Source organism: Triticum aestivum, chromosome 1B (genome assembly GCF_018294505.1).
Source record: "Triticum aestivum cultivar Chinese Spring chromosome 1B, IWGSC CS RefSeq v2.1, whole genome shotgun sequence".
NCBI lineage: Eukaryota > Viridiplantae > Streptophyta > Magnoliopsida > Poales > Poaceae > Triticum > Triticum aestivum.
The window spans coordinates 386,784,445-386,805,324 of NC_057795.1; positions in this window are offsets into that span (position 1 = coordinate 386,784,445).

Consider the following 20,880-nt stretch of genomic DNA (forward strand, 5'->3'; position numbering starts at 1 on the left):
CTCAGACATGTTAAGCTTCCGCATGTACTTTGACTTGTATGCTCTGATTGTTGGGTCATGAGACCCATGTTTGTAATATCTCGCTCCTCGGAGCCTAATGAATAAATATTTGAGTCGTAGAGTCATGTTGTGATGCCATGTTGTATTTGCACATATCGAGCATATTGTGTGTTTGTTATTGAAATGCTTGGTATGTGTGGGATCTGGCTATCTAGTTGTTTATCCTTAGTAGCCTCTCTTACTGGGAAATGTCTCCTAGTGCTTCCACTGAGCCATGGTAGCTTGCTACTGCTCCGGAACACTTAGGCTGGCCGGCATGTGTCCTTATTCGTTCCTGTGTCTGTCCCTTCGGGGAAATGTCACGCGATGAATACCGGAGTCCTGTTAGCCCGCTACAGCCCGGTTCACCGGAGTCCTGCTAGCCCAGTGCTACAGCCTGGATTCACTCGCTGATGACCGACACATTCGATGCTGGGTCATGGATGCCTGTCCCTGTAAGTTTGTGCCACTTTGGGTTTACGACTAGCCATGTCAGCCCGGGCTCCTTATCGTATGGATGCTAGCGACACTATCATATACGTGTGCCAAAAGACGCAAACGGTCCCGGGCAAAGGTAAGGCGACACCCGTGGAAATACCGTGCGTGAGGCCGCAAAGTGATATGAGGTGTTACATGCTAGATCGATGTGGCATTGAGTCGGGGTCCTGACAGCCGGAAAGATAATTTAGAAGGGTTGATAGATGATTGTGTGCGTTCGCACACATGTTGAATCAATAGGATCAAAATGACGGTGTCAAAAGATACTAGTGAATATTGCTAGCGACATGGGAGCATCCATAATGTAAGCATACAAGTATTTGCAGAGCAGTAGTTTGAAGAGGATGCTCCGAAGGTCAAATAGTATTTCAGAGTATCTTATGAAGCATACGAACAACTGGGGATGAACAGATACTCAATAAGTGCGAGGAATTTTCAATAGGGGTATTCATGTGGTAAAGAACTGCAACGCAGTAAGCTCAAAGGATTATCGAAACAACGACGAGTATTTCGGGGTATCTGGTAATAACAAGACCAACTAGGGATGAATGTAAGAATAACAACTGCAAGTAGTTATCCATAAGGGTTGACGGTGGAAGGGGAATTGCAAACGCGATTGGCTCAAGGTCTCAAGAGAATATCGGGAGGTATCTTCAGAATCCTTCGGTGCACCAAGTAATCATCCGGACTGAAGAGGCTCTTCGGGAGAAAGTATTATCGAGAACCTAGAGTCAGAGTTAGTAAAATCATTTAACCTGAATGGAAGAGAGATCAGAGTCCCAGAGTATACGTCGAGGAATAAAAGATCCTAATGCCACCCAATGGCGACGTGGGCCTGTAAGGCACACAGCCAAGTTAGTAAAAAGTTTTGCAATGACTAGACTCAACTTCGGCCAAGGAGTTGAAAAGGGGGATTCCTACAGGCAGTCGGCTCTGATACCAACTTGTGACTCCCCCGATTCAATCGTACACTAATCATGCATGCCAATGTGTACGATCAAGATCAGGGACTCACGGGAAGATATCACAACACAAGTCTAAAACATAAATAAGTCATACAAGCATCATAATACAAGCCAGGGGCCTCGAGGGCTCGAATACAAGTGCTCAATCATAGACAAGTCAGCGGAAGCAACAATATCTGAGAAGACATAAGTTAAACAAGTTTGCCTTAAGAAGGCTAGCACAAACTGGAATACAAATCGAAAGAGGCGCAGGCCTCCTGCCTGGGATCCTCCTAAACTACTCCTGGTCGTCGTCAGCGGGCTGCACGTAGTAGTAGGCACCTCCAGCGTAGTAGGAGTCGTCGTCGACGGTGGCGTCTGGCTCCTGGACTCCAGCATCTGGTTGCGACAACCAGAAAGAAAGGAAAGGGGGAAAAGGGGGGGAGAAAGCAACCGTGAGTACTCATCCAAAGTACTCGCAAGCAAGGAACTACACTACATATGCATGGGTATATGTGTAAGGAGGCCATATCAGTGGACTGAACTGCAGAATGCCAGAATAAGAGGGGGATAGCTAGCCCTATCGAAGACTACGCTTCTGGCAGCCTCCGTCTCGCAGCACGTATAAGAGAGTAGATTGAAGTCCTCCAAGTAGCATCTCCAAGTAGCATCTCCAAGTAGCCTCTCCAGTAGCATCGCATAGCATAATCCTACCCGGCGATCCTCCCCTCGTCGCCCTGTGGAAAAGCGATCACCGGGTTGTCTGTGGAACTTGGAAGGGTGTGTTTTATTAAGTATCCGGTTCTAGTTGTCATAAGGTCAAGGTACAACTCCAAGTCGTCCTGTTACTGAAGATCACGGCTATTCGAATAGATTAACTTCCCTGCAGGGGTGCACCAACTTACCCAACACGCTTGATCCCATTTGGCCGGACACACTTTCCTAGGTCATGCCCGTCCTCGAAAGATCAACACGTCGCAGCCCCACCTAGGCAAAACAGAGAGGCCAGCACGCCGGTCTAAACCTAAGCGCATAGGGGTCTGGGCCCATCGCCCATAGCACACCTGCATGTTGCGAGGGCGGCCGGAAGCAGACCTAGCCTAGTAGGCGTTCCAGTCCAATCCGGCGCGCGCCGCTCCGTCGCTGACGTCTGAAGTGCTTCGGCTGATACCACGACGCCGGGATACCCATAACTACTCCCACGTAGATGGTTAGTGCGTATAGGCTCGTAGCCAACTCAGATCAAATACCAAGATCTCGTTAAGCGTGTTAAATATCCGCGAACGCCGAACAGGGCCAGGCCCACCTCTCTCCTAGGTGGTCTCAACTTGCCCTGTCGCTCTGCCACAAAGATCCACACAGAGGGCCGTCGGGACAAAGGTCCTTTCAGCCCCCAATCCGTGAATCACTCGCGGGTACTCTTCGAGCTGACCCGACTTTAGTCACCATCTGTATAGTATGTATGTATGTATAGTATATACCCGTGATCACCTCCCGAGTGATCACGACCCAATAGTATAGCAAGGAAGACCGACAAGAATGTAGGGCCAATAATGATAAACTAGCATCCTATACTAAGTATTTAGGATTGCAGGTAAGGTATCAACAGATGTAGCAACAATGTCAGGCTATGCATCAGAATAGGATTAACGGAAAGCAGTAACATGCTACACTACTCTAATGCAAGAAGTATAGAGAAGAGTAGGCGATATCTGGTGATCAAGGGGGGGGGCTTGCCTGGTTGCTTTGGCAAGAGAAAGGGGTCGTCAACACCGTAGTCGTACTGGGTAGCAGCAGCGTCGGTCTCAGTGTCTAGCGGAAGAAGAGGGGGAAGAAACAATAAATATAGAGCAAGCATAGCATCACAAAGCGTAACATGGCAATGTGCTGTGCTGAGTGTGACCTAATGCATGGCTACACGATATAGGTGAAGGGGGGATTCAACCGGGAATGTTTTCCCGGTTCCGGACATGTGTTAGACAAATGACCGGAGGGGGAATGTCCCATGTTCAGCATGCTAGGGGCATGTGACAGATGAACGGACCGCGTATTCAGATTCGTTGGATTTTTCTGAGCAACTTTCATGTAGAAAATATTTTCATCTGAGTTATGGATTATTTTAAATGATTTTTTGAAGTTTAAAACATTTTCCTAAAATTCCTGGAATTAATAATAATTCGAAAATAAAAGATTAAAAGCTATGGGTACACAGGAAAAGTATCCAGAATGTTGCTTATCTGGCTGACAGGTGGGGTCATTGACTGAGTTGACCCGGTCAAAAGTTGACTGGTCAAAAGGGGAATAGTATTTGGGTCCCACTTGTCATTGTCTCTAGCTTTATTAGATTAACCAAATTTTGTTTAAATTACAGTGGGGCCCTTCTGTCATGGAGTCATTAACTTAACAGAGATTAGTTAACTGAAATTAATTGTTTTTTTAACTAGCATTTAGCGGTTAGTTAAACCGGTCTGGCCCACGCATCAGTGGGTCAACCCACTGGCTAAACATGTGTGCGCGCGTGCCCGCCGGCGAGCACAGAAAACGGCGGCGGGGTTCGGGACTCGCCGTCCGGTGTGGCCAAACCGCACGCGGTTGGTCGCGTCGAACATGGGGTCGAGCCGCGTCCAGGGGCGATGAAGGGAGGCGCGGGGGTGGCCGAGCGCGTCGAGGACGACAACGCCCAACAACAGTTGTAGGCGGCGCTCGGTACCGCACTCCTGTGGGACGCAGAGGCGAGCGTGCGCGGGGCTGTGCGAGTGGTGTGGCCGGGTCGCGTAGCACGAGCGGCGACCACGGGGAAGTACGGGAGCAGAGAGGGGGAAGGAGAGGGGAGGCGCAGCCGGCGCGGTGGCTCACCGCAAAGCTGTAGGGAGGGGCAGTGGGCTCGAGGCGGCTTGGGGTGGTCCGGCGGGAGAGGACGAGGCGGACGACGGCGACGGGGGCGAGGCAGTCCGGCGACGGCACGGTCGCGGATGAGGCGGCGTCAGCGCGGTCGGCGACATCGGAGCCGCATCCCCCCTGATCCAGACGGGATCGAGCAGAGGAGGGGGGTCCGACGATGGGGCGGCAGGTGATGGAGGCAGCGGGGCGGGGTGGCTTCAGCGAGGCCCAGGCGCTCCGGGCGGCGAGCGCGTTGGGGTCGATGGGGTCGGGGCGCCGTTGGAGAAGCAGGCCGGTGGGGGAGCGCTCCGGCATCCAACGGCGAGGCAGCGTCGGGCGGCGGCGAGCGCCGGCGTCGGGGTCGACGGGATCGGGGCCGATCTCGATCCAGATAGGTGGGGGGAGAAGGGGATCGAGGGGGGAGTGGAGTTCGTGCGGGAGCAGTGGGGGTGGACCGGGCTAGGGTTCGGTCGCTCGGGGAGATAATGGGGAATGGTGTGGGCCTCCTGGTGGCCTCGATGCCCAGTTGGGCCGAATGGCCCAGGGGGAGGGGGGCTTTGCTTTTTTTTCTTTCTTTGGTTTCTATTTTCCCTTTTTCTGTTTTATTTATTTAGCTACTGTTATGTACTTAGTGTAGGTACTAAACGATTTTAGTTAAAGTTGAAACTCCTCACATAATTACCTACTGATATTTTGGGCATTTTCCGAAAGGATTGGTGGGTTATTTGGAATTGTTTGAAAATAAGTTCACATTTTAAAAGGCATAAAAGGTGTTGTATGACCACTTTAATTATTTCCAGGGGAGATTTAAAAATCCATTTAATGTTAGATCCTCCAGGTTAATTACCTAGTGAATATTCGCAAACGACCGAACATTTTTGTTTTACTGGTTGAATAAATAATAATTTGACTTTATTTTAACTTTGAATTTGTTGGGTTTGGATCAAAGTGAGGTTTAGCAAATTAACTGCGATGACATGGCAACATTAGGAGGGGATTACTGTAGCTTAAATACCTGGGCGTCACATAAATCAATTTTGAAGATAATCCAAATGTGAAGATAATGCAATCATGAAGCCAAATGAAAATCTTCGAGAAATTGTGGTGGTGGTGTTACTCATCGTAGAGGAAGTATTAGACCCAGACACGGCACACAATTATCGTGGCGCTCCGAAGTCAAATTCCGCATTAATGTATTCACACTCAGAGGGTAAGTCCTCATTGATTGAAGAAATACGTTACTTCGTGTGTTGCACATCTAAGTCATCAACATGCATAAGCATTAGGATATGTGTCCATTTGCTGGACATTTGAGGATTCTAAGATATTTAGCTCACACCGCAGCTTGCAAAACCTCTTCTCATCCAAGGGCTTAGTGAAGATATCTGCCAGTTGCTCTTCTGTGTTGACGTGAATGATATCAATGTCTTCCTTGTTGACATGATCTCTGAGAAAGTGATGACAAATCTCAATGTGCTTTGTCTTCGAGTGCTGAACTAGATTCTTGGAAAGCTTGACGGTGCTTTCATTGTCGCAGAAGAGTGGCACATTCTTTGTGTTGATGCCATTGTCCTTGATAGTTTGCTTCATCAATAGAAGCTGAGCACAGAAAGATCCAACATCAATGTATTCAGATTCGGCAGTGGAGAGTGATACGCAGTTCTGCTTCTTTGAAGACCAACAGACAAGAGATCGTCTAAGAAAGTGACATGTTCCTGAAGTGGACTTGCAATCAACCTTGTCACTAGCATAATCATCTTTAGAATATCCAACTAGATCAAACGTTGAGCCCTTTGGATACCATAATCCTAGTGTTGGGGTGTGAGCCAAATATTGAAGTATTCACTTCACCGCAAGGTGATGCGACTCCTTTGGTGCCCCTTGGAATCGGGTACACATGCAAACGCTAAGCATTATATCAGGCCTAGATGCACATAATAAAGCAGAGGACCAATCATGGAGCGGTATACCTTTTGATCGAACTGTTTACCATTGTTGTTAGGGCCGAGATGACTTTTGGTTGGCATTGGCGTTGTGTACCCTTTGAAGTCTTGAATTCAAAACTTTTTTAGCAATCTTTGAGGTACTTATCTTGTGATATGAAGATGTCATTGCGCTGTTGACGGATTTGAAGACCAAGGAAGAATTTCAGCTCCCCCATCATGGACATCTGATATTGCACTTGCATCATGTATCCAAACTTTTCATTGTATCTCTTATCCGTGCAGCCGAAGATAATGTCATCCACATATATTTGACACACAAACAGTTCACCATCATATGCCTTCGTGAAGAGAGTGGGATCTAGTGAACCAGGTTTGAAGCCTGTGCTCTTTAGGAATTCCTTGAGTGTGTCATACTAAGCGGGAGGTGCTTGTTTGAGGCCATACAGTGCCTTGTTGAGCGTGTACACCATATCAGGATGCTTAGGATCTTCAAAACTAGGCGTTTGAGCGACACACACTTCTTCTTCGATTTTACCATTGAGAAACGCACTCTTCACATCCATTTGGTACAGAAGAATATTGTGATTCTTAGCATAGGCCAGCAGTATGCGAATGGCTTCAAGCCTAGCCATAGGAGCAAAGGTTTCATCGAAGTCGATTCCTTCTACTTATGTGTAACCTTGAGCAACAAGGCGAGCTTTGTTTCTGACAACTTGTCCAAGTTCATCTTGCTTGTTGCAATAGATCCATTTTGTGCCAATGATATTGTGCTTGCGAGGGTCAGGACATTTGACAAGCTCCCAAACATTATTCAGATGAAACTGTTGAAGCTCTTCTTGCATAGCTTGAATCCATTCAGGTTCCATGAAGGCTTCGTCGACTTTGTTGGGTTCAGATATAGAGACAAAAGAAAAGTGACCACAGAAGTTCGCTAGTTGTGTAGCTCTTGATCGAGTGAGAGGGCCAGGAGCGTTGATGCTACCAATGATCTTCTCAATCTAGACTTCATTTGCTACTCGAGGATGAGTTGGACGAAGATTTTGATCTGACTAACTATTGTCTTCATCTTCAGCATTGGCTTCAGACTGAGCATTGTATTTGTAAGTGCATCTAGTGCCACCCCTAGTTGGTTTTGGAGTATTGACGACAAAGTTGGTTGAGGGACTAATGCGTTTGTGAGAATTGCAGGATAACGCAGGTAGTGTCCCTCATTGATTCGGTTTACCTACCGGAGATGGCCCCTAAAAATGAATGAAGACATTGACGACAATGGTGGTATGTGAAGATATTCACATTGAGGACTATGACATGAGAAGACAATGAGTGAAGACTATGGAGCGCAAAGACTGTGTTGTTTCGTTGTTTCCTTTTCTTCTTTGTTGGGTCGTAGGAACCACCGTACTGTTAAGTGGGGTCCAAGTGAACAAAGTCAGAGTGACTGAAGTGATGCTCAACCCAAATCCTATGTCTTCGAGCGAAGACAATGAGAGCAAATCTTATCCAGAGCTGGATGAGTTAGCTTTGCTTGTAGCCCAAGTAAAGTTGCCGTGTGTGTTTGAAATCTGACCGTTGGAACACGTGTCAGTTCCTTAGTGACCCAGGGTCATTTCGGACATATCAGGTCGGGTTGCCTTGTGGCTATAAATAGCCCACCCCCTACACCATAAATTGGTGGCTGCTCAGAGTTAGTTTACGGCTTTTGTCGTTTTGAGAGCAACCCACCTCGAAGCCTTTGAGAGAGAAATCCTTGCGAGGACAAAGCCCAAACACCTAGAGCCAAAGAGTGTTAGGCATCACTGAAGTCTTTCTGTCCGTGTGACCTGAAGACTTATTACGCTTGAGGACTGTGTATCCTCCAGCCGGTTAGGTGTCACGTTCTGAGCATCCAAGAGTCATTGTGGATCGCCGGTGAACAAAGTCTGTGAAGGTTTGGGAGTCTACCTTGAAGACTTACCAGAGTGATTGGGCGAGGACTGTGTGTCCTTAGCTCAAGGGGAATAAGGTGAAGACGCGGTCTTCTGAGTTGAATCTCAGCCTCCCTAACCAGATGTACAGTTGTCACAGCAACTGGAACTGGTCCAAAAAATCCTGTGTCTTCAACAAGTGACTGGTTCTATCCTCTAACTCTCGTTACCTTAAGTTTGTCTTCGTGAAGTCATTGCCTGATTGTCATACCTGTTTGACTTCATTGCTTGACTGCTATTGTTGATTGGCTTCATACTATCTTCCATCCTGATCCTTACTACCAAGCTGCTATTAGTCTTTGTACTTTCACATTATTGCATACTTGACTATGGCTTGCTTGTTGTAGTATATCTTCCGCTGCATATCAATTAGGTCATTTCTATTGTTTGTCTTCAAAACTTCCATGTTTTGAAGACTTTGATAAAAATCGCCTATTCACCCCCCCTCTAGTCGATAACTAGCACTTTCAATTGGTATCAGAGCAAGGTACTCCCTTGTTCTGTGTGATTTGGTTTAACCACCTGGAGTTTAGCTATGTCGACTGCAGGGATAATCAAAGTCTCCGCTGCTTGTCCTGTGTTCGATGGAACTGAATATCCCTACTGGAAGAATAAGATGCGCATGCATCTTGAAGCCATTGATGTCGACCTCTGGTATGTCGTCAAGAACGGCGTTCCCAAAACTGGAGAAGGTGTCACCCCTACTGATGTCAAGAAGTTCAATCAACTGGACTCCACTTCAAAGAACATCATCTGTGGTCATCTGACCAAAGGGCAGTATGGTCGTGTGAGTGCTCTTGAAACGTCAAAGCTAGTCTGGGACTGGCTATCCAAGGTCAATGAAGGCGTCTCTACACAGAGAGACCAAAGGATCAGTGTTCTTCGCAACCTCTTCAACCGCTTCAAGAGAACTGACAATGAAAATGTCCAGCTCACGTTTGATCACCTCACCGACATCACAAATGAGCTTCAGGCTCTCGGCGCCACTAAGACTACCAAGCATGAAATCGTCGAGGCACTACTGAGATCTCTTGACAGCTCCTTTGACACCCTTGCTCTCATGATACAAGAACGCCCTGACTTCAAGACACTCGATCCGTCTGATATACTTGAGAGGCTCAACACACATGAGTTCCAGCTTTCTAAGAAAAGAGATATCTATGGTCCCAATTATGGCCGAACTCGCGCTTTGAAGGCAAAAGTTGTTTCCTCATTTGAAGAAGAATCTGACTACGGTTCTGATGATCCTGAAGACATTGGAAAGGAACTTGCCATGCTTGTGAAGAAGTTCCAGAAGTTCACCAAGAAGAAGGGCTTCAGAAAGTCTTCACGATCCAGCTCAAGAAGTGATGAAGCTTCCACTCATGACAATAAGAAGTGAACATGTCACAAGTGCAAGAAACCTGGACACTATATCTCTGAGTGTCCACAGTGGGACAATGAGAAGAAGAAGAAGAAGAGCAAGGAATATGATTCTGATGACAAGAAGAAGAAGAAATCTTCAAAGTCTTCTTCTAAGTCCTCATCAAGGTCTTCATCACATAAGAAGAGCTCATCTGGCAAGGCTCGTGCTTTTGTTGGCAAGGAAATGGATTCAGAGGAGGAGTCTGCTTCTGATGAGGCGGAGGTGGAGTCTGAAGAAGAGTACGACCCTGGCGTTGCAAGTCTGGCTCTAGCCACAACCTATGTTGCCAAGTCCATCTTCAACACTGAAGACAATGATTTTCACACCAACGCTGAAGCTGATGGCATGGACGATCCTGCTCCCACCTACTGCTTCATGGCACGTGGTGCCCAGGTAAAATCACGTGATGCTTACTTTCAAACATCAAGTGAAGATGACTCTGATTGTGAATCCAAACCCAGCTACAAAACACTTGCTAAAATTGCTACTGAACAACAAAGGGCTATGGAACATACTCAAAAACTGTTAGACAAAAGCGATGACCTGTTGGACGCGGAAATGACACGTTCACAGTCCTTAGTTGAAGACATAAAAAATCTTCATGTGAAGTACCAAGAACTTGAAAGTCTTCATGAGATGCTCTCAACCACTTATGAAAAGCTCTCCTATGATTGTCTTCAAAGGAAGCAAGAGCTTGAGAAATTGAAAGCGACTCATGAAGATCTTCAAAAAGAGAATGAGTCATTTCGCGCTCAACAGATCAGTTCCGCTCAGGTTGGATTTGAACCACCATGTCTAAAATGCATTGAGCGTGATAATGCTACCTTTGTTGCTGAATGTTCCACTGCTGCTACTGTTGCTTTGTCTTCAACTACTGATGTGGTAGCTAACCCCTCTATTGAGGATACCACTACTATTGCTGATCAAAATGCTAGGTTGAAGACATTGCTTGAAACAGGGATGTATAAAAGTCTGAAAGGACATCAGACACTTTGCGATGTCCTCAAAAAGCAGATTCTGAACCGAAACCCTAGGAAAGAGGGTGTTGGGTTCGAGAGGAAAATGAATGCTGATGTTCCAACTGGAAGCCTGAGCAGTATCCCAAAACCACATGGGTTGCTGCAAAGGAACCTTCAGTGGATCCATCCACTTTATCTGGCTTTACCTGTGCTAATCCTATTATCATTGATGAATCCTTTGATGCAAACTATAAACTGTTCAAAAATCAGAATGGTGAAGTGTTTGCCAGGTATATTGGTACTAACTGCAGGAATGGGCCACCTATGAAGAAGATCTGGGTTCCCAAAAGCTGTCTTGAGAATCTTCCAGTGAATGTCATCATGACACCACCAGGGAAGAAGGCAAACCCCAGACCTATGGCATCACATGGTCCAAAGGCTTCATACATGACTCACCTGAGTCACCCTAACGCCAATGTTTTGCAGGGAAATCATACTCAGACTTATGAATATGAGCGTGTGTCCTCAAACCGCTATGTTCATAGAACTAAGAACTTTTCTGCTTATTCATATGAGTATCATTCATCTCCTGCAAGGCTATTTGCTAGGGCTTCAAAGCCGAAATTCTCAGATGCTGCAGTTAGACTCATTGCTTCTAAGCCACCCCTGAAGATGTGGGTGGTGAAGAAGAATTAACTCTCTTTTGCAGAATATGGTCTCTAGCCAGCAATCAAAGGCGTCCGATACTATTGCTGGGGACGTAAAACACATTAAGGGACGCATGATAAAATGACTAACTATGTATTTCACATGTGAATCGCTTACCTGTCATACTGTGTGTTCTAACCTTGATCTAAGCTGTGATAATCCTTGTGTGCGTCAAATGCTTATGCTTCACAACATACCTTATGAAGCCTATCCTCCTAACTGCACTGTAGGGTATGACACCTAGTGCTTCAGAGTGGACTATGGACATCGGATGCACTAATCATATGACTGGTGATCGAAGTCTTCTCATGGACTCAACCTTACATCCAATCCGACAAGAGTCACATCACATTTGCTGACACTGGTAAAAGCAAGGTATTGGGTCTAGGTAGAGTTGCAATCTCAAAGGATCAACACATGGATAAAGTGATGCTTGTTGAATCCCTTGGGTTCAACTTAATGTCTGTCTCAATGCTTTGTGACTTGAACATGATTGTGCTTTTCGAAAAATATCGTTGCCTTGTACTAATGGAATCTGACAAGTCTCTAGTCTTTGAAGGGTATCGGAAAGATGATCTATACATGGTAGATTTCTCAGTAGGTCCACAACTTGCCGTATGTCTTCTTGCAAAAGCTTCAAATGCCGGCTCTGGCATCGGAGGCTGGGGCATGCTAGCATGAGGAACTTACACACACTCGTCAAGAAGAAGCATGTCATAGGTATCGAGGGTGTCAAGTTTAAGAAAGATCATTTGTGCGGTGCCTGCGAAGCTGGAAAGATGACTAGGGCAAAGCACCCCTCGAAGACAATCATGACGACATCTCAACCCTTCGAGCTGTTACACATGGACTTATTTGGCCCTACTCACTACTCTACCCTCACAACAACAGCTTGTCTCTATGGCTTCGTCATTGTTGATGACTACTCAAGATATACAAGGGTGCACATAATTCTCTACAAGACTGAAGTACAAGATGTCTTCAAACGCTTCGCCAATCGAGCCATGAACAATTATGGCGTCAAGATCAAGCATATCAGAAGTGATAATGGCTCTGAATTCAAGAACACCGGGCTTGATCTTTATCTAGATAGAATGGGAATCACTCATGAGTTTTCTGCTCCATACACACCGCAGCAAAATGGCATTGTAGAGCGCAAGAACAGAACCCTCATTGAGATGGCTCGAACAATGCTCGATGAGTACAAGACACCAAGAAAGTTCTGGCCTGAAGCTATTGATACAACATGTCACATCATCAACCGTGTTTACATCCACAAGCTTCTGAGCAAAATATCCTATGAGCTCCTTACTAGCAAGAAGCCAAATGTCAGCTACTTCAGAGTCTTTGGTGCTAGGTGCTGGATCAAGGATCCTCATCACAAGTCAAAATTTGCACCTAAAGCTCACGAAGGCTTCATGCTCGGTTATGGAAAGGACTCGCACTCTTACAGAGTCTTCAACCTCTATCACTACAAAATCGTTGAAACTGTGGACGTGCGATTTGATGAAACCAATGGTTCACAAGAGAGCTCCTGCCAAGTACACTTGATGAAGCTTCGTCCATCGAATCAATCAAGCTGATGGGAACATGTGAAATCATGCCCTCTGAAGCACAGCCTGAAGAGGAACTTATCATTTCTGCACCAAACCAGACTGAAGACAATGCTCAGACCGAAGACAATGCTCAGACTGAAGACAATGATCAGCAAGAGCAAGGTCTTCATCCAGTTCATCCTCGTGTTGCTAATGAAGTACAAATTGAGAAGATAATTGATAGCATCAATGTGCCTGGTCCACTTACTCGCTCAAGAGGAACACAGTTAGCAAATTTCTGTGGGCATTTTTCATTTGTGTCAATATCAGAACCCAAGAAAGTTGCTGAAGCCTTTATGGAACCTGAATGGATTCAAGCCATGCAAGAAGAACTTCAACAGTTCAAGCTGAATAATGTTTGGGAACTTGTCAAGCGCCCTGACCCTCACAAGCATAACATTATTGGCACAAAATGGATATATCAAAACAAGCAAGATGAGCATGGTCAAGTCGTCAGAAACAAAGCACGTCTTGTGGCTCAAGGATATACTCAAGTTGAAGGAATTGACTTCGATGAAACATTTGCTCCTGTAGCTAGGTTTGAAGCTATTCGCATACTGCTAGCCTATGCTAGCCACCACAATATCCTACTGTATCAAATGGATGTGAAGAGTGCATTCCTCAACAGCAAGATTGAAGAAGAAGTGTACGTTGCTCAACCACCTGGCTTTGAAGATCCAAAACATCCTGATATGGTGTACAAGCTAAACAAAGCACTGTATGGCCTCAAACAAGCTCCTCGCGCTTGGTATGATACGATCAAAGAATTCCTAAAGAGCAAAGGCTTCAAACCTGGTTCCCTCGATCCCACACTCTTCACGAAGACATATGATGGTGAACTGTTTGTGTGCCAAATATATGTGGATGACATTATCTTCGGCTGCACCAACCAGAAGTATAGTGATGAGTTTGGATACATGATGCAAGAGCAATATCAGATGTCCATGATGGGTGAGCTAAAGTTCTTCCTTGGTCTTCAAATTCGTCAGCAAATGAATGACATCTTCATATCTCAAGAAAAATATCTCAAAGACTGACTGAAGAAATTTGGAATGCAAGATTGCAAAGGTTACACGACGCCAATGCCAGCCAAACACCATCTTGGTCCCGACGACAATGGTAAAGAGTTCGATCAAAAGGTATACCGCTCCATGATTGGTTCCTTACTTTACCTATGTGCATCTAGGCCAGATATTATGCTTAGTGTTTGCATGTGTGCTCGATTCCATGCGGCACCAAAGGAATCGCATCACTTAGCTGTGAAGCGAATTCTTAGATATTTGGCTTACACCCCAACACTCGGATTATGGTATCTAAAGGGCTCAAGATTTGATCCGGTTGGATTCTCGGATGCTGATTATGCTGGAGACAAGGTTGATCGCAAGTCTACATCAGGCACATGTCACTTTCTCAGACGATCACTTGTCTGTTGGTCTTCAAAGAAGCAAAACTGTGTATCACTCTCAACTGCTGAATCTGAATACATTGCTGCTGGATCTTGCTGCGCTCAGCTTCTGTGGATGAAGCAAACTCTCAAGGACTATGGCATCAATCTGAAACAAGTACCTCTTTTCTGCGTCAATGAAAGCGCCATCAAGATTGCCAACAATCCAGTCCAGCACTCAAAGACAAAGCACATTGAAATTTGTCATCACTTTCTCAGAGATCATGTCATGAAGAAAGATATTGACATCATTCACGTCAACACTGAAGAGCAACTGGCAGATATCTTCACAAAGCCCTTGGATGAGAAAAGGTTTTGCAAGTTACGGTGTGAGCTAAATATCTTGGAATCATCAAATGTCTTGTGATCAGGCACACATCCTAACACTTATGCATGTTGATGACTTAGATGTGCATCACACGAAGTAAAGTATATCTTCAGTCAATGAAGACTTACATTCTGAGTGTGAATACATTTACGTGGAATTTGACTTCGGAGCGCCACGATAATTGTGCGCCGTGTTTGGGTCTAATACTTCCTATACGGTGGGTAACGCCACCACCAAATTTCTTGGTTTGATGTGTTTCACTCATGGCGTTATTGTTGAATATCTTCGCATTTGGTTTGTCTTCAACTTTCAACTTATCTTCATGATTTACTTCACTATGTCGATTTGATTACTTTCTCATATATATCTATATACTAGTATTCTGTCCTCTACAACATTCACTTATAGCTATGTCTTCCTTGTTGAATCTTTTGAACTAAGTGAATGTGATCGGACCCTAATCTCTCTATGCTTACTATCTCAAAATCTATCTGTCAAATCATATGCATTCTATTGAAACTGTCGAATGTCTTCTCTGCATCCTTGTCAGCAGAAGACACAGAGACAAACATCAAGTCTTTTTAAATGATTCATCATTATTGTTGAAATCCGGAGAAGCCGGAACAACCATCCGACAAACTTGGCGGGCGTGGGAACGTGGGACAACTCTGAGTATGTTGCATGCTTGCCACGTGTCCCTCAGATGTGAACAGGCAGGGGCACCTGCGTAATTGCGCTATGCTGCACACCTTCTTATAAATACGTGTCCCCTGCGGTCAAGAAAACCTTCTTCCACCTCTCCACCTCATCATAACCCTAGCGCCACTGCTAGCTCGCGACGCCGCCGGCGACGAAGCACTTAGCTGCCGCAACTTCTCCGACGCTGTCCTCACACCAGCCGCGGACATCGTCCTCTCTGCCGCCGCCGTAGGTGTCCTCCGTCGCCAAGTTAGGGCACGGTGGATTGAACTGCTCGTCTCCTATTCATCCCATCTAGCAGTTCTTCGTGTGGTAAATATAACTCTATTTTTACCATCTTTTTGATCCTCAATGATTCATCCTATTTACCAAAATTGGTTTCTACCTATACAATGTTAGATCTATTCTTTCTGCATCTCATGCTGCCTAGTATATTCACTTAAACTTCATATCTAGTTAGATTCCTCACTTGTACTTATTCACGGATTTGTACAAATCTAGAACCAACTCTCAACATATAAGTGAATGTCTTCGCATCATGAGGTCAATGTCTTCAAACTGATTTATCTTCAAATCTTCTGAGAATGCATATGAACTCTTCCCCTTCCCTCGCATCTCTAATGCTGTCACAGGTACATGTCCGTGGGAGAATCCCTTGGTTCTCATAGTCTGCATTCATTTGCAGAATTCCTACAGCAACACATTAACTCTCCTGAAGCTAGTTCATGTTTGACCAGCAAGCGAAAGCCCTTGAAGCCTTTGAACATATTGAAGCCATTCAGTTTGAAGTACATGGCTGCAGAGAAATCAGTAAGGAAGGGTGGCAGACAGCATCGAGGGGGAACATCAAAAGATTTGCCTGATGACCTCGTAGAAATCTACAAGACAGATCCTGAAGAGGATTATAATCAGCGCAAGACCCGAATCCAATGGATTCGACGATATTGGGCTGAACAATGGTTCAAGTACAAGTTCGTGACCCAGGAGTACACTAAGAAGAATGCTATCAAAAGTCCTTGGGGTGATATTCTCTATCGAGGCCTTCCACCCAAGAACAGAGCTGAAGCTATTGCACAAGAATTCTATCCTTGTATGGTCCGTGGACCACAACCTGAAAATGTTGACCCATCATCATTGCTCTGGTGTCGTGACGACAATCTCTTCAAGCGCAACTTCCAGCATGCAAAGGCATCGGCAAAGGAAAACAAGAAGTCATTGGGATTAAACTTCAACCCTGGTCCCTCTGCTCCCCGTGATGACGGCTCACGTGATGCGGAACCCAATGAAATCGGCCCCTTTTCAAACCTCGATGGCCTCATCTCATACATCTTGGTTCAGGGTGCCAAAGTAGATCATTCTGATAATGATGCTGATACTGATGAAGCCCCAGCTCCTCCTCCAAGGTCGCAGAAGCCAAAGAAAACTAAGGCTTCACAATCAGCTGCACCTCCGAAAGCTTCACGTGTGAAGCCACTAGCCACTGCACCTCCTGAAGACAGTGTGCAGTCTGAAGATCTATCACGCATCTCCAAGAAGATGGAGAAGAAAAAGAAAATCGTCAAGAATACTGATTAGACATTGACTCCTACTGCCATTCTGCGTGAAGAGCACATTGATCTGTCCAGCGATGACGATCTTGCAGATGATGCTCTTGAGCAACTGATCAAGAGCAAGGAAGAAGCAGAGATCTTCAACAATTTGCCTCTCTTTGATGTGGCAATCATCCATAACTTCATTGATGAGTGGTTTGACACACCAAATCTCAGCTTTGATGATTTGCAACTTCCCATTGGCCTCAGCGTCTCCTTCAATGGCGATATTGCTTCTGAGCTAGCTATTGCTCAGCGCATCATCGAACTGAAGTACAAGATTGACTATGAAAAGGCTCAGTTCAAGAAGCATGTGGCCACGCTCAGCGTGCAAGATGTCAAAAACTTCAAGATCATGCTGCACGAGCTCAAAGAAGCCTTTCACAAGAAGCGTGAAGAAGCTCAAGGCTCTCGAGAGCGCATGAAGAATCTGGCTGACAAGTGTGTGCTAGCCTACAATGAGGCTGAGAAGCGCAAGGCTCTTGGTCGTCCTAGAATCGACCCCAGAATGGATGCAAAGAAGAAGCTATCAACTGTCCAACCTGCACCTTCGAGGCAGGATGAACCTTGCATAGTCTTCCCAAGCAGCATGACTGGCTTGAAGCCAAAGGCCATGTCAACCGCTTCAGAACAGAAGAAGACGAGGGCTGTAGAGGCTGAAGCCAAAAAAAGGAAAACTTCAGAAGCCTTTGATGCTGCTCCCTCCAAGAAGAAGCGCGAGATCAAGAAGAATAGGGCTGCTCCCACAGAGCCCTTAGTTGTTGAACCTATCTCAGTGGTTCGCCCTGCATCTGCAAACCAAGAACTACAAATGATTGTTCATGAGCCTGCTTCCACAGAGGCTCATGAAGCTGAAGAGATTCCAGCAGTTGATCCCATCACTGCTGAAGACATTGGTCACCATGACAATGTTGAAGATGATGAAGTTCTTCCTTAGATTGAACACAACTTGGTATCATCGCCTGTCCTCACGAACAGCGAAATCATCAGCATTGGTCGTCCTCTGACGCCAATTGCGCAGGATGCATCATGGGATGATCGCCCGCAGCAACAAGACTCCCCCAGTACTCCCCAACAACAACAAGTCACACCATCTGTGCAAGTTGAAGAGGATGAGGCCCAGCCAACTCCATCTCCAAAGGCGTCGCCTGTATTACAAAGGCTTCGCAAAGGACCAAGGCCTCAAGTCCCTCTTCCGAGCGTTCCAGAAGGAGAAGTGCACCACCAACCTGTTGCACGTCAAGTGTTTTCAGAAGCCACTCCAACTATGAATGTCTCCGTGTCTGAAGCCCAAGCTGCTGAAGACAATCTGGCTGCATCAGCCGATGACGAACATCAAGAAGAACGTGTCCCTACTCCCCCCATCACTGTAGAAGTTGTTCCTGAAGTGAACGTGCCTGTGCCAGACCCTCCAGCTCATCAAGTGGAGGTTGAAAACATTGAGGCTGCCACCACCAACACAAATGAAGCCAATGACGTAGTCATGGCTGAAGCTAATGTGGAGCCTGCACCAAGCAACATGCCAGAAGTCAATGCTGCTACTGCTCCTGAAGCTTCTGTTGTGCAGCCTGAAGCCACTGTTTTTGCCACTGCTCCTGTTCAGCCACCAAGGCCCTATACAATTGAGCAAGCATACAACCATGGCGAGCTAATCACAGTAAGATGGCCCGTTCTGGTCCCTCCGCCTAATGTCTCTGGTCCTCAGTTTGATTATCACATTGAGCATAGGCCTCAGGTCCAGAAACCAAAGCCAAGACTGCCAAGGTTTCCAGGTACTGCCACTTCTACAGTGTCCTTCAATGCAAATGGCTTCAAAAGCCACAACACCTTCTTTGACAGCTCAAAGAACCCCTACTCAAGGCCAAGAATATCATCTGATTGTTTCTGGATTCATCAGCAACGAAGCCATTACTCCTGCGTTCTGTATGATCAAGGGCGCATTTTCCCTCATATGCGCCTCGCCACTGAAGCCATTGCTGGACTGCCATGCTTATAAGAAGCAGTTGACTGCTTTCGTGATGCTGGTCTGCTCAACTTTGTGACAGACAAAGAACATTGGAATGAGGAACTTCTGCTTCAATTCTATGCTACACTCCACATTCGCGGCTACAACAGGGATACAAAGGCATGGGTTCTCGAGTGGATGACAGGAAATGTTCATCATGAAGCCAAAGCTCTTGACATCATTGAGCTTACAGGGTTATCCACTCCCAAAGAGCTGTACGAACCTGGTTGTCAAAACCACCGCAATGCACTGGAGAGCATCTTCCATAAGCCAGAACCCAACATGAGCCAGATATTGAGCATGATGAAGCCATTGCCACATGAAGCTGAATACCCAAAGGAGTTCTTTGTTGATGACCTTGAGTATCTACTGCGCACAATATATCACATTACCAGGAGGACCCTATGGCCTATCAAAGGACATTCATCAGCTACAAAACTTGAAGGAGCCATGAAGACATTGGTCTTTTACATCCTCAATGGCATCAGCTTCAATGCACAAGATTTCTTCCTCCGGCAACTGGCTGCATCTAGATCTGACCTTTTTGGCCTGAAATTCTATGCTCCATGGGTCATGTGCCTCATCAAGCTACACTCTACTGTCAACTATCAGCCCTCTGCTCGCAATCATGTGATCTTTCTACCAAAGGTTGATATGTCAGTTAAAGACATATACCCTGAGCCTGCCAAGAAGCCTCTTTTCTTCAAAATGCTGACCACCAAAGCTTCACTCAGCCTATGGAAGGAGTCCAAGCTGTAACTCATGTCTATCTGATGGCTGGAAACACTCGTCTGCCTCATCATGCACCAACTGAAGCTACTGAGAGCACAATTGCTCAAAGGCCAAAGAAGTGCTCTCGGGTCCTAAATGACCGAGAACTTCTTGTGGCACTGCATCAGAAACAAGACAAGCATCACTTTTGGCTCAAGCGACAGATGCAAAGCCTCTTGGTGGACGTCAATCGCATTCGAAATCTTGCCACCTAGAATGCATTTGTCACTCACAAAACCTGTCAGCGATCATGGAATAGTTTGACATTGCTCAGTGCTGAAGCAGATCTTCAAGACGATGGCTTCACTGAAAGATTCAAGTTTGACTCCACTCCTCCACAGAATGCTATCCTACGTCGAACTCCATCCCTTGAAGACTCTGACTATTCTTCCTCCGCGGCAACTGTGAATGCCAACGTGATCGATGATGAAGACGATGCTACTTCACCACCCCCTACTTCTGCATGCATCGACACTGCACCAAGTTTGTCTGCGCCGCCAAACAACAACGACAACCCAGCTGCTTCACCTACTCCTCATGAGGAGGAGTAGATGCTCTATGTCTTCAAACCTTTTCGGTCATTATTGACAAAAGGGGGAGAAGCATATGAGTTTGATAGTCTTCAAGCGGGTTCATATGGGTGGCTGCTTTATAATTTGCCTAGTGGTTACAACTCTTGCTTTTGATACATTTCGTTCGTTGAGTTGTAACACTTAAACTCGATGGTCGTCTTCTACTTATTTGCTCTTTCATGTGCGATGATAACCTCCGCACTTAGATCATTCCGCACTTAGATCATTCTGCAGACGTCCATTTTCCATTATGCATGTCATTCTCTTAGTTATATCATTTCATGCATGATGAATTATCTTCATAAGTTGAAGAGGATCTCCACAAGTACAACCTGCCATGTGCATTTGCATTCCAAAAGCAAATTACTTATATGCACATCTTCAGGGGGAGCCCTTGCCACTTATGAAGACAATACCCTATCCTTTACAATTTCACATACTTCATTCCCGTTGAAAACTTCAACCAGTTTGTCATCAATCACCAAAAAGGGGGAGATTGTAAGTGCATCTAGTGCCACCCCTAGTTGGTTTTGG